This window comes from Mustela nigripes, chromosome 6 (genome assembly GCF_022355385.1).
Source record: "Mustela nigripes isolate SB6536 chromosome 6, MUSNIG.SB6536, whole genome shotgun sequence".
Lineage (NCBI taxonomy): Eukaryota > Metazoa > Chordata > Mammalia > Carnivora > Mustelidae > Mustela > Mustela nigripes.
The window spans coordinates 3438514-3450698 of record NC_081562.1 but is presented as its reverse complement, the minus strand read 5'-3'; positions in this window follow the sequence as shown (position 1 = coordinate 3450698).

Sequence of the window (12185 nt, the reverse complement as noted above, 5' to 3'; positions counted from 1 at the left end):
GTAACAAAATAATGGAATAGTTTGTCCCTGTTACAATGCTGTTGACAAAGAGTTTGTAAGGGCTTGCGTACCAACAGATACAACATTTCACATACAGTAAATATGGATGTAAGTGATGTAATTGTATGCACATGTTTACTGCTGGGAAGGAAATACAACAGCATGCTCCTTCTGAATAATGGCATATCGTTGAATTTTCCTTTTTCTGTGTATTTTACATCTGAATTATTTGCATTTTATGTTTACTGTGTAAATTATCTCTATCTTAAATATCTATCTTTAAATTACTCAGGCTTTGGACCTTGCTGTCCCTTCTCTAAACACATGGTATTTTTATAAGCAGAAAAGAAAAAAAATTTAAAGGCTTGTGAGTAGAAGTATAGACAAATGGCGTATTCTCCTTCAGTAGTTGTGGATAGATGGTATGTAGCAGAAATATTCGTTAGACCAACAGATATGTATAGTAAGTAAATATTATTCATTTCTTATGAAAGATTTATACCTTGATAGCTTATTAATCAAACACTACATGCGTTTACTAACTAAACATGTACGTTTACACAACCAGGGCATAAAAAACTCAATTCAGATTTTGTGTGAACTTAAGAAGAAATATTTTTGCCCCCTCAGCAATAGCATTGGAAAGGGAAAAGGGCATTCTTGTTCTTCCTGGATACGTGGTCCCATACTCGGTCGAACCACCTATGGTTAGACCCTGTTCTTGATTGCGGGGTTGATGTTTTCTGCCTCTACTGCTTGGCAATTTAAAAGGTTCTTCAAGTTCCTATCTGGAGAAGCATATAGATTTTGGGTTCATAATGCCAGATGATAAACTGTGGTCTTTGCGGGGAAACCTTGGTTTACTTATACTCATTATTTGTCTTTGAAAAAAGAAAGAAAACACTTTTCTCCACCCCACCCCCCGCCCCGGCTGTACTTTGGCAGGACTTTCCTATCACAAAATATTATTCTGCAATCTTAAGACACCTGCTGATTGACAGCTGGAGATGCATGGGAACATGTCGTGTCAAGACAGGAGGGGAGGATTTTCTTTTTTAACTAAAATGCTACAGGATTTTGTGATGTGGAAAAATCAGTCCACGTTTCCATCTAAAATACTGTATCTTTCAAGCAAGTGTCATTTTTCCCCCCGTAAAATGAATTTCCAGGACCAGCTGCGATGGGAAAGGCAGAATCTTTAAAACGCTGGGGTCTGGGAAAAAACGCGATGCCCCCCGCCCCCCAACCCCCGCCGGCTTAAAAGACCCCGTGGGGCGCACTCAGAGCCACCCTGCTCGGGCTGCCACGTGGCGCAGGGGAGCCCAGACCTGCGGGGACCCGCGAGGACGCGCCCGCCTTCCGCCGAGTCCCCCTCCAGGCCCTGGGCCGGCCCCGGGCCCGCGCTCCTGCCCCCCAAGGCGGGGCCTGGCGGGCGCAGCCTCAGTTTCCCCGGCTGTCTCTGCGGGTGGGGACGCGGGCGGGAAGGGGTTTGCACGCGCTAGGCCCGGCCGGTCTGGGAGGCGCCCGGCTGGGAGGTCCCGCCGGCCTCCGGGGCGCGACCCTCTAATCCGCTTTAGCCAATATATTGTGCGCTTTACTTCGGCAAAGTAAACAGGGCGGGCGAACAAAGTGGCGGCCGCCGGCCCGCGACTCCCTGACCCCGGGGTCGCGCCCTTTGTTCGCCCTCGGTGGGGCCGCCCCGCCGCCTGCCGCGGCTAATTGGGGCGCGTGCCGCCGCCGCCGCCGCCGCGGACCCCGGCCCCTGCTCGGACCCGGACGCGGACCCGGACCCGGACGCGGACCCCAGACCCCGGGCCCTGCTCGGACGCGGACCCGGAGGCGGACCCCAGATCCCGGGCCCTGGCTGGGACCCGGACGCGGACCCGGAGGCGGACCCCAGATCCCGGCCCCTGGCTGGGACCCGGACGCGGACCCCAGATCCCGGGCCCTGGCTGGGACCCGGACGCGGACCCGGAGGCGGACCCCAGACCCCAGCCCCTGGCTTGGCCGGGAACTCCGACCCAGACCCGCACGCGGACTGAGACCTCGACCCGGACCGCTGCGCGGCTCAGGACTCGGACTTGGGCCCGGGACCCCGGCTTGGACCCCGATCTCTGCCCTTCGCAGACCCGACCGCGGACTCCCGACTCCGACTCCAGGCCTCGGTTCGGACCCCGGACCCCATCCTGCCCCCTGCGAACCCGATGCCCGGCCCGGGGAGACCCAGCCGCAGGCTCGGACTTCAGGCTGGGCTCTGCGCGGGATGCGGACCGCAGGCCCCAGGCCCCAGGCCCCAACCCCGCTGCCGCCCGGCCCCGCCCAGGCCCCGCCAGGACCCCGCCCGAGGTCCTGCGCCGCGAGCCCCGGGGCTGCCTGGTGGAGGCGCTCGCGGGCCTTCCCGCCGCCACCGGAGCTGCTGCAGGCACAGCCCTGTCCCTGCCCAGCCTGGACTCTGGCACCCCGGGGGGCTGCATTGCATGAGACTAGCCGATGAGCCTGGTCCGCGGACAGACCATAGGCAGCCACACGGCCGCGCGCGCACCTGTCCCCTGGGGGAAGGACCCCAGGACCCCCACAGGAGGCACCTCTAGGCAGGGCCCTTAAGGCTGGGTGGAGGTGCAGAGAAGAGAGGTTCCCTGGACCCTGTTTTTCTTTCCGGCTCTTTATTTCTGCGGGGAATCCGGCAGATGGGGAAGAAAAGGAAATCCAGGGAAGCAGAATTCTGAGTCCCAAGTGAGGGAAAACAGGGACCTTCAGACCCCGCTCTGGCGCAGGGGCTCTGTCCGGCTCCAGGCCTCACAGCCTCTCTGGGGTCTGCGGACAGCTCTAGGGAGGGCTGGGGGTGAGAATATGTTAGTAAGGCCGTGGTCGCTGAAGTCGGGCCTTGGCCATTCTGTGTCCTCTGTGTTCTTTGTTTTTCCCTCAAATCCTGGCTAAGCTTATACTTTTTACCCCCAAAAGCTTCTGTGACTCAGCTCCTTGTAGCTCTTTTTTTTTTTTTTTTAAGATTTTGATGTTTTTTAAAAAGGACTTTCTCCTGTAGTCAGGTGCAGAAAGGAAAGAGGAAGGAGTCTTGGAAGGCTTTGCTTTGAAGAGGAGCCTGGTGGTCTCTAGTTGTCGTTTGCCCCAGTCCTCCTGAATCCCGTAGCTGCATTCGCTCACCTTTGTTAGGGAGCCTCTTTTAAATGTTACTTGTGTTTCTGAGCGTGCTGTCTGTGGGGTGGAACCTTCTAACACGGAGTCTGGCTTCGGGAAGGTATGGTGTCCTGGAGCCGTGGCCATGCCCTTCTGCTGGGAGGATGGAGCGGGGCTGGGGGCGAGCGGGCAGCCAGGCCAGCACTGGGTACGTTTCCATATGTGGTGCCGATCTCTGCCGGAGAGGGAAGGGCCCTGGAGTCGTGCCCTGCATGGCTCACAGTCCCTAGTGCTATTTCCTAAAGAACCTGGTCTCCTCATTCACTGTCCCCTTCCTCATTGTCGGTCCCCCACCGCCACAGTCCCTACCTGTCCTTTCTCTGCTCTGACGGGTAATTAGTTCATCTGATCCGCTATGTGTGCCCCTGCAGAATGCGGATGTCTGGACCTGGGCCCCGGGCCAGCCCTCCCGGAAAGAACTGCCACGGGGAGTCTCTCCACAGGCAGCCAGGTGTCCTTGCTGCTGTGTGACTTAGAGATTTTTCCTGGCCGTCCTGGTCACCTGTTTGGTCTTTTATACCAAAACGACTGGCATGGGCCTGCCGGCTTCAGAGAAGGCAGAAAGCAGGGGGAAGGCTCAGGTGAGGCTCAGGGCCACCCTGGCTGTGTGGCTGGGGAGATCCTGCTCTCGGGGTGCTGCCCCCCCACATCCCCCCAGCAGGAAGGGTGGTGGACAGAGAGCATCACAGCTCCTGAGCTCAGGCGAGGCTGCTTGGTCGGGAGGACTCTGGTGGCCCCAGCGGCAAACCTGTGTCTACTATTTTACACCGGACATAGACTTATCCCAGCCCAGACTTGAGGGGGAAATCAGGATGCACCTGGCTGGGAAGGGTGGACGCCTCAGATGACCGAATCTGGCTGCAGCGGGGGGACCGCCAGAGCTGGCCAGCTTAAAGCAGTTCTGGGACCCAGATTTCAATGAGGCTCTGTTCTTCCTGGGAATGATTCTTACCTATAAAATAAACCTGTGTGTGTATGAGTAGGAAGAGGTGGGTGGTGATGTATAGGAAGAAAGAAAGAAAAAGCAAGCAAGGCAAAATATCAAAGTGGCATGTGTGAGTTAGGGTCCCAGGCCAAGTCACTGTTCCACCCACGTGGGCCTCAGTTCCCCTGGCTTATAGGGAGGCATCATCATTTTGGTTGCGTCTTCCTCTCGGGCTGTGAGATCCCGTGAGACAGAGACAGGGGAAACACTGAGTGAATTAGGACGCACTTGTGGTACGCACTTGAGGAGCTCTCCTTATTAGCACGGGAAGAACCCTTTACTACAAGGCTGCTGATTCCTGATGGAAATTCCTAGCGACTCCTGCAGTACCTGGCCCAACCATATGCTCTGGCTCTTTCTGTTGCCCTGAATGGTATGGAAACCCTCTGCATCAGCCAGAAGAAGGACGTGTGGGCCAAGCGTGGGGAGCAACTGAGCAAGATAAAGAGCGTCCTTGTCCCCTTAAGGCTTCTGGACAGGACACGGAGATGGCCCCCAATTTCGGGGATTGGCTTTGACAGTTTGGAGACCCTACTCCTTCTGACATGGACGCCCGAGAGCCCTGAATGTTGATCCCAGAGTCTAAGCCCAGACTGTATCTGCGGCCATGCCCAGCCTAGCTAGGGTAAGGGTCTGGGGGGCCCAAACCCCAGCCCAACCCCCAAAACGTGACTTTCTCTCAGAGGAATCCAGCCCCTGTGTCTCCCAGAGCTGCCAGCCCTTGCCTCACTCCCCAACACGGGCTATGCCGCTTTTGTCCTAATGACAAAGAATGAGGTCAGCTTGGTTTGCCTTCCACAAATCACCATTTATTCCAGGCAAAGACTTTTCTGTATCTGAGATACGTCCTTGTTATCTACAGCAGGTTGTGTTTTCGCTGGCTTTGGGTGTTCACACATGTATAATTAGAGAGGAAGGGGCCCAAAGTGAATGCGGGGACAGCCGGCCTGTTGCCTGGTTTAGGGGCTCTCCAGCAGGACTTCGGATCAGCTCCAAGCCGTAGGGCGGCAAAACTTGTATTCCTACATACACATACACATGCATGTACACACACACACACACACACACACACACACAGACAAGTGTGTGTGCACACGCACGCACACAAGTATCCCAGGATATCCTCGTGTTGTTAACATTTAATGTTCTAATTTTAAATTTTGAGGCACCAACTGGCTGTTTTAAGAGGCTCATTCAGCCTGTCTGCCTTGGAGCTATTTTATTTACAAGTCTTTGCGTGGCGTCAAAGGGCTCTGTGTTTCTTGCAGACTGTGTTCGGGAGGTTGAGTGTTTTGGTTTTTGGCCGCAGCTGGTTAGTTTTTCCAAATCTGTAGATCCAGGTGTGTGTCGAGAAGGTTTTTGTTTTTTGGTTTTTGTTTTTTTTCCCCCCAGTGAGAGAAGTTTCCCAGTAAGCCTCGGAGCCCTCCTAGAAGTTTCCAGCATTCTAGGTGTGAGAGACTGTCAGTTTCAGGTTGTCGATGTGGGGGAAGGAAGCAGCCGTCACTCCTAGACCAGGCGGTGCAAACGGGGCCACCGTGGAAGCGTAGCCAGTCTCGAATACAGAGTTGAAAAACTGGTTAATGGGAAGATATTAGCCAAGGCTCGAGCCTTTGAAGATGATTAAAAATCACTTCCTGGGAGTCTCATGGAGAGCCAAGCCTGTGCACTTCTCTCTTTATTTTGAAATGGATTCTTTTAAAGTACAGGTTCCTCGTGTGAAAATTATGTCGACTCATATTTGCAAATTCCAAGCCACCCCTTACCCGATTGCTTACACTACCCCTTTCTCTTCGTTAAAAGAAATAAACTTCGTGTCCTTTTAATATGAAGAATTTCACCGAATGTTGCTCTATAAATAGCAGGAAACAAAACAGAACAACAGCATCGGCTCTGTTTTTGAGTATTTTCCTTTGCAGCCATTAAATATTATCTTGTCCTTCAGTGATAAATTTAGCTAAAACACTTGACTTTTTGTAGAAAGGGCATACATGCAAAATCCTGCTTTACCCTTGTCTCCGTGTTAACCAGAACTAAAAGCTACAATATTTAGGCACATTCAGGAAAATGAAACTGTCATTATATACAAGGCAAATTACTCGCCTCTGTGGTGTGAAATCATATTAGATTTTAAGAAAATAAAACGGGAGTATTTCGGTAAGACCACCATGGTCAAATCGGAAACCACTTGAAACTGTCCCCTAAAAATTCCCTCATTCTGCATGTGATTGCTTCGCAGGCAGCTTGGGTTCTTTGCAGTCATTTTAAAGAACAGATCTGTGAAATCTTGATTTTAAAAAAACGTTCCTGCTGTCCTTTGCAATTTAACAATGAGCCTTTTGAGTTCTAAATCAGGATTTATTTCCTCTCTTTTCTTCTTTATTCTAAGGGCTTATAATTTACCTAGCTCACTGAGAAACTGTATGGCCAAGAAATGATGCTAAAGTTCTCATTTCATCTGTGGGGAAGAAAACAATTGAGCTGACTTTCAGCAGTATTTAAAAATTTTTTTTAAATAAACATGACAGTTTCTCAAGTTTAAAATTGCTTTAAATGTATAATAGCAAAGTCTGCTTAGATGTGATTCAAAAAGACAATGTAGTTATTGAAATAATGGCTATTTCGGGCTCCATATAAAGGATTGATATGATGCAAAAATATTTCAAATAAATCAAGGCTTTTCAACACGTGAAAGGAAGGCATTCCTTGGATATTTGGGGAGAGAAATTCTTTTCAGATTTTCTGATGTTTTTCATTTTCATGGAAGTTGGTAACTGTCTACCAGAAACTGTTAAATTCCAAATTCCAATATGCCTTTAATTGCTAATACACATTTGCTATAGGTGGCAGGCTAAATTCTTTAGAAAGTGTCGGTTTCCCAATTGGTGATGATTCCATTGGAGGGACTACAGAATTGTACAACTGCAATAAATTCAGTGTCCACTTCTCGTCAAGAGTTAATTTTGATTTTTAAAAACTTTATTTTCTTCTGTGCTTTTTCTCATTCCTTATGTCATGCTAAGGACCTCACTTTGCCATTTGATGGATGCGTGGATGACCAGGGGTATTGGTCTGTCGTCCTTAATTCATTTTTTTCTGATTTGTGTTGTTACTACTTGGGAATGAAAAAGATTCACTGTGATTCTTGATCGGTAAGGGGAAATTTTTGATGCCGGTACGTATGTATTAAATACAGTATATTCACATATATAGACGTATATGGGACCGAACACACATTTACTGCAGACTTTTGGTCGTTTTAGGCTCTCCTTTTATTTAAAAAAAAATATTTACCCTCTTAAGAGTGCTTTCGGCATTGTTAGATTTTTAAAAAAATATACATATGCAGGTAACACATCATGAAAGGTGAATGTGTGCACTTTGCGAGTGTGTTAAATTTGACAAAACAGCTGCCCACGTGTTTCTGAACAGGCATGTGAATATGCGGGCATGTGAATATGCAGGTGAATATGTATAATATATACAGGCATGTGAATATGCGGGAGTTACTACCCATCAGTTAGGAGGGAGCGTGGGGCGTGCTATTCATCGTCATTGGGGCAGACACACTAAGTCTGTTCCATATATATGTGGATATATTTGTATTTTAGGAAAGAAGACACAGAAATGGTCTGCCAGCATGCTGGCTTTTTTTTTTTTTTTCTTTTTTTCCTGGGGAGAGGCGGGTGGCTGCTAGTGTAGATTTCTGCCCTCTGTTTTCTTCTTCAAACATGCTTGTCCTATAGCTAGAGTTTTATTTCGGTTGTTAGTGAACTATGCCAAGGTTGACACAAAATGGGGTGAACGAAAGCAAAGGATTTTGAAAATGCTTCGTTATGTTTGCAAGGAAGGAATCCTTTCTGTGGGGTGGCTTGCACTTCCTTCCCCAGCCCGAGACCCTCACTCGATGATCTTTCCCTCGGTTTACCTGTAGCTACACTAGCAGGCTTCTTTGCCCTGGCATCTCCATAAGAAAAAAAAAATGCTTACCCAAGGTAAATTGATGCCAGTGAGTTTGTGCACAAATCATTGAGTTGTGCAATTAAAGCCTGCATAAAGTAGGGGTACACATTATTATGAAATAGATAGAAATGGAATCCCAAACCTGCAGACTACTTTGAGATAAGAGAAACAACAACAACAACAACACACACACACACACAAAAGAAAGAAAAAAGAAGAAAAAAGAAAAAAAAATGTTAAAGCTTGTTTGTGCCTTTCCACGCAGCACCCTTAGCCTCCCAGTAGCTCCTCAAAAGGGCACATTGTCTGGGATGACTGAAGAAGGGGCATCTTACCCAGGAACCGCCACGCTCTGACAATCTCAAGCTTATTGGGCCAGCTTTGAAAACATCATTATTCTTGAGTGTGCAAGCTGGATGTTCAAAACCCAAGTGAAAATGTAAGTTTTCAGTCACACGCATCCTGCTTGCTTTAATTAGATTAAACGCATCTGTTTACGAAGCCCTTGGAATGCCTTGGATACTGACATTTTTTAACCATTAAAAGTCACGGCGTTGGGAAAAGAGACAGTGAACTGGAATGCCCGTGGTCTTCCTAGGCTGGTGTGAGGCCAGAGGCTGAGCCGGGGACACGGGGGCTCAGGGGCAGAGCAGGAAGTCGCCAGCTGCATTCCCATTAGGCAGATCTGGGGAGAAATCAGGAAAAAATAACTGTATAAGGCTGATAGTGTAAACATCCTGCTATATCGAGAGCCTTCCTAGGACTTATTTTTTCGAGCATCTGACCTTAGGCGTGGTATGGCCCACAGGCACAGACCAAGTTCTTCTCCCAGGAAGGCTGTCCATCGATAACACTCACCAACAACATAAATCTTCTAGGTTTCTTTTTTGATAATTTGAGCATATTTTTAAAAATTATTTACTTTGAAAAATGTAATTTTATAGCAAGTTGGAAAAAGACTTGAAAAAACCAATCTAAATAATGCCCGGTGAAATTACCAGAGAGCTATTATTTTCCTTGAATAAAGCGGAATTTGATTTCTGAATTCACAACCAAATTATATGTAAATCCTTGCCAAGTACAGAGGGGATAAAAAAAAAATTGTGCGTTCTCAAATATTGTTCTGACTCATCCGACTTCTTGTTTTACCAAATAAAAATTGGGAGGAGGAAAATGGCATTGAATTAACTTATTACTGTGTGTAGAGAACGAAAAAAATCAGCTAATAAAAAGGTTAGCAAGTTGGTATGATTATACAATGATTTCAGGTGAAAATTACAAAGCTGATATGCTAACGTTTGCTTATTGCCTTCAGTAATGATACAGTTGTCAAATTTGTATTTTGCCAAAGAAACAAAAGTTATAAGTGGCATAAGGTAAGATCATCTCTCTTTGTGGCTTTTTAAATTCAGTGTTTTAATCCACCAATTTAATCACAAGATATATATCACATTAGTTACAATATTTATAGTGTTTAGGGAAGAGAGTATAAATAGATTACAGTGTGTGTGCGCGCGCGTTTGTGAACGTTATCGCAAAGGTATGCACAACTTCAGGGTTTACCCTTGGGAGCAGTTTTGTGTGAAAATATATTTATTTTCAAAATCCCGGTTCGATCATTAACCGCGCTTGCTCATTATTTTGGAAAAACAAGGTTTGGTATTAAAAGGGCCCGAGACAGTGTGTTTAGATGCCTGCATTCAGCCAGTCCCTGAAAGCATTTTGTAGTTCTGGAGTCCCCAAAGTTGCTAAGCCACAGAATGTCTAATGTGTTTTTTGAAGCAGTTGAACCATGCAGTAGAGATGAGTGGACGGGGTGGGGGGGAGATGTGTAATGGCCATTGGTGCTCGGGTTCTTCCTCGGTGTGGAAAGAAGGCTCTGGATGGCTCTTTGGGACCGCCCGGCACATACTCAGCTTGTAGGAACCTGTTCTCTTACCCTGCAGCCCAGGCTGGGACTGGGCACTGTAATAGGGAAGAAAATTATAAAGGACTGTGCGAGACAGGAGACACTGTCCTTCTGCTGTATTGCTAGAACATGGGCACGGCATTCCTGTGTCTCAAACCGCTACAAAGGTGTCCATTTCTGAGGAAGGAGGAACACAGAATTCCTAGGCTTCCAGCTCTGGACCCCCACAGTCCTCAGGTCTGGGAGGGTCACCCTGGACCTTCCCCGGGAAAAGAGTGAAACCCACCCCATTGTGAAGTCACCCCTGCTTGGGCTCTCTCTGCTCTGCCTGTTGTCAGCAGCTGTGAAAAGTGAAAGTTGGTCAGCGTTTCAGTGAGAAGATGAACCAGAAAGCATTTCATAAAACTCCATTTTCTCATAGGAGTAAGAAAAGCCGTCCCTAGAAAGAGGCTACACTCAGAGCCTAACACCCAGCAAAACCATTTTGGAAGATTCCTTAATATGTCCTGAACATTTCCCCTCCCCCAGGAAACCATGTTTGTCATGGGGGGGGGGGGGGCGGGGGGGTGTCCAGCCACAATTCAAGGCCAAGATCAAAGGGGTCTAGAGAACTTCTAAGCTGGGTCGGTGGTCAGCTCAGGCCCTGGCAAGGCTGCTTCAGCCGCCCCAGCCCAGCCCTGCCTCGGGCAGCCAGTTCCCCCTTTCTGGGCAGTCCAATCCAATATGGGATGGAGTTTCCTGGGAAGCAGGGCACACGAGGAACTTTTGAATGCACCAATGGCATAAAAAGTATATATATTTTTATGACAACGAGCAAGTTTCAATTGGTTGACAGAAATGGCGAGATGTGACGTCAAGGGACACTGGTTAGAATGCCAAGGCCGGCTGGGGTGGGGTGGGGTGCGGGAGACAGGCACAGAGAGACATTGGGATGGGGCCCAAGAGGCCTTGTTCCTCTTGGGTCCCCGTTGCGGGCGTCCGGGGACAGCCAGGTCCATCTGGCTCTGAAAGAGGTTCATGCCCGGACAGGGAGAAGGGGTCTGAGTATAGTGACCCGGTGTTGTCCCCAAGCGCCAGAGGGCCAGGCCGGACTCTGCGGGGAAATCACTCAGGCGGCAGGAAAAAAGCTGCTGGGGCCTCCTTGGCATTATAACCAGAGGCGGGACCCTGGAGCCCGGCCTGTTGAGACCCCCCCGGGAGGGGGCGCGGAAAGGAGCCACGCGGTCCCAGGGTATTGCAGTGTAGTCGCCTCCAGGAGCCAAGCTGAGGCCTAGAACCCCTAGGCCAGCGGAGCAGGAAGTTGTTTCTGCAGGGAAGGAAGAGCGAGCTCCAAGCTGGGCAGCGGCCCTGGGCACGGTGCCCCCGCCATCCCACGCCTTCCCGGCACCCTGAGGGCACCCCTCCTCCGCCAGGCACCTTGCGCACCCCCTCCATCTCTGGGCTCTGTGCGCTGCCCCTCTCCACTTCACCAGATCCCATGCACCCCGCCCCCCACCACACCTGGCACCGCGCCCCTCCCTCCGCGGACGGACGCTGTCCGCAAAGCCGCCGCGGGGTCGCCCTGGCACGCACCCTGCCCTGGGGGAAGGCCGCCGCCGCCGTCGACCCCGAGCCCTGGCCCGGGACTTTGTCCAGAGCTCCGGGGCACACGCCGCCCCCTGCAGTGCCGAGCCGGCTACCCTAGCGGCCGTCCGCGGCGCGCACCGGTCTGCGCGCAGGCCGGAGACCGTCGGTCCGCCCCGGGTCCCTGAGCCGGGCCAGAGCCTGCGCGCGCGCCCCTCCTGCCCGCAATCATGGCAGCCGGCGCCTCGGAACGCAGCCGCCGAGCGCGCTCCGGCAGCCGCCTCGGTGCCAGGGCGGCCGGGCGAGCAGGGGCCAGGGCTCACGCCCGCCCGCCCCCGCAGCCGCGCGGCCCCGGGGCGCGATGCTGGAGGCCGATGGGGGTCCTCGCGGCGCGGTGCCCCCTGGCCGCGCCGGCAGGCGGGCGGGGCCGCGGGCCGGGGGCGCGCGGCGGGGAGCGCCGGGGGTGGCGTGCCCGCGGGGGCGCGCACGCGGGCCTGCGGGGCGAGGCGCGGGGTTCGGGCGGCGAATCCGCTGCTCTAGCCGCCCGCCCCGCCCGCGCGCGCCGGCCCCCGG